The sequence below is a fragment of the Lipotes vexillifer genome, unplaced genomic scaffold (genome assembly GCF_000442215.2).
Source record: "Lipotes vexillifer unplaced genomic scaffold, Lipotes_vexillifer_v1.1 scaffold1003, whole genome shotgun sequence".
Lineage (NCBI taxonomy): Eukaryota > Metazoa > Chordata > Mammalia > Artiodactyla > Lipotidae > Lipotes > Lipotes vexillifer.
The window spans coordinates 1,191,771-1,194,099 of NW_006798890.1; the positions used below are offsets into that span (position 1 = coordinate 1,191,771).

At 52.0% G+C, this 2,329-nt stretch overlaps 1 protein-coding gene and 1 pseudogene across 1 annotated transcript in view; one reads left to right on the plus strand and one right to left on the minus strand.

Moving 5' to 3' along the window:
• Positions 1-2,329, plus strand: part of DHCR24 (24-dehydrocholesterol reductase) — a 34,279-nt gene that overhangs the window by 1,758 nt on the left and 30,192 nt on the right. The gene's annotated exons all lie outside the window — the stretch shown is intronic.
• LOC103074036 (60S ribosomal protein L17 pseudogene) lies at positions 610-1,129 on the minus strand (annotated as a pseudogene).

Sequence of the window (2,329 nt, forward strand, 5' to 3'; positions counted from 1 at the left end):
TTTTTTGCGGTACGCGGGCCTCTCACTGTTGTGTCCTCTCCCGTTGCGGAGCACAGGCTCCAGACGCGCAGGCTCAGTGGCCATGGCTCACGGGCCCAGCCACTCCGCGGCGTGTGGGATCTTCCCGGATCGGGGCACGAACCCGCGTCCCCTGCATCGGCAGGCGGACTCTCAACCACTGCGCCACCAGGGAAGCCCTGCATTTTTTTGTGTGTGGCATTTATTCCCAAGCCATAAGTTTTTTTTGTTGCTGTTTTGTTTAATTAATTAATTAATTTTTGGCTGCATTGGGTCTCCGTTGCTGCACGCAGGCTTTTCTCTAGTTGCGGCGTGCGGTGGCTCTCATTGTGGTGGCTTCTCTTGTTGTGGAGCACGGGCTCTAGGTGCGCGGGCTTCAGTTGTTGTGGCACGTGGTCTCAGTAGTTGTGGTGCGTGGGCTCAGTAGTTGTGGCTCATGGGCTCTAAAGCGCAGGCTCAGTAGTTGTGGTGCATGGGCATAGTTGCTCCGCAGCATGTGGGATCTTCCCGGACCAGGGCTCGAACCCATGTACCCTGCATTGGCAGGCAGATTCTTAACCACTGTGCCACCAGGGAAGTCCCGTAGGCCATAAGTTTTTATTTCTTCAGTTTCTTCTGGAATATATTTTTCTTCCGTGCAACCATCTGCTCTTTTTCAGTAAAGATCGTCTCAGTGTGGCAGGGAGAGCTCACGTATGGGTTGATCTGACCATGAGCTCTCTTAAGTCCTATGCCGCATGTTGGGGGCTTTATTCACTTGGATGTGCTCAATGACCAGAGAATCTGCATGTAAGCCCTTAAGTTCAGCATTACTCTCTGCATTTTTGAGCATGTGCTGTCAAAATTCAGCACTCTTTTTGGGCCACTGACCCCGCGTCCAGCCCCACTGTTTGGCCTGGGCACACCTACTAACTCCACCATTGTGACAACGGAATGGCACACATTGCTTCTGTAAAGTGATATCCTTCAGATACTTGGTGGCTTTTCGGTTATGCATACCCTTAACGGCCTGGACAGTTTCACCAGTGTTCTTAAAGTGAACACGAAGATTCGAACCTCTTGATTTGCATGATTTTGTGGGGTTTTCTGGGTCAAGTGAATACCGAATCATTTTTAGAGGTCACCTCAGGCAGCTTACCGGAAAAGGACCACCCTGGTAGGTCTTGTACCTGTTCTCCAGGTGGGAGATATTGAGGTTCAAACTAAGTCATGTTCCCAAGATGATATAGCTAGTAAATGGGTCTGGAACTCAGGTCAGCTTGATTTCAGAGCCTGAACTGTGACATTTCTTCTTTCCCAGCCCATTTCATTCCACCCTGTAGGTCTGGTTCCGTTGCCTCACGCCTGGAATGTGATAATAGCTACCTGACCAGTTGCCTGTTCCCTGGGCCCTCCGCACCTCTCCTTGGCCTGCCCTTAGTCATAAGGGCAATACTCCACAGGATTGCCTCCCTGCCCGAAATCTTGGTTGGCTCTGGTCAGGATCCAACCCAACCAGTATTTCAGGCTTGATGGTCTCCACATTCACTTCATGCCCCACTGCCCCCCTTCCCATTCCAGGCTGCGTGCAGCTCTCCCAATCCATCCTCCACACCTCTGATCTTGTATTAAGTCCTGGGACTGCAGAGTCAGGCAGGGGCAAGGTCTACCTGGTCATCCCTTTACCCCCTACTCACAGGAATCCCTTCCTCAGTAACACCCCTCGCGCGAACACCTCTGCTTCACGTGGCACCCTGGCCTCTCCAATCACAGAACAGTTCTTCCCCACGTTGAACTGTTTGCCTGACCAGCTTCAATCCAGCTTCTTCCAAGGACTCTTGGTTGCAAGTGATAGAAAATCAACTCCAACTGCCTTGAGCAAAAAGGGACTTAGTTGACCCAGGTCTTGAAAAGTCCAGGAGTAAAAGTGGCTCCGACATCACTGGATCCAGGATTTGTCTCCAGCTGCCATCCCTTGGCTCTGCTTTCCTCTGAGTTGACTTTACTCTCAGGGAGGCCGTCTCCCTGCGGAGGCCCTAGCAGTTTCTGGCTTACATCCAACCAGCCTAGCAAACCCAAGTGAAGTGAGAGGGCCTCTCCCAGGATCTGTCTTAACTGGCTTCACTTGGATCACAGACCCATCCCTGAACCAGTCACTGTGGCCAGGAGGATAGAATCAGACCTCAGTCATGTGCCCACCTCCTGGGGCAGGAGGGGAATCAGCTTCACCTGGACCAAAGGAAGATGGGAGTGTTACAAGCAGATGAGGACATCGATGGTCGCAGGTCACAGTAACAGATATCCACCTCCCTGCCCTTGTCCATCAGCAGGA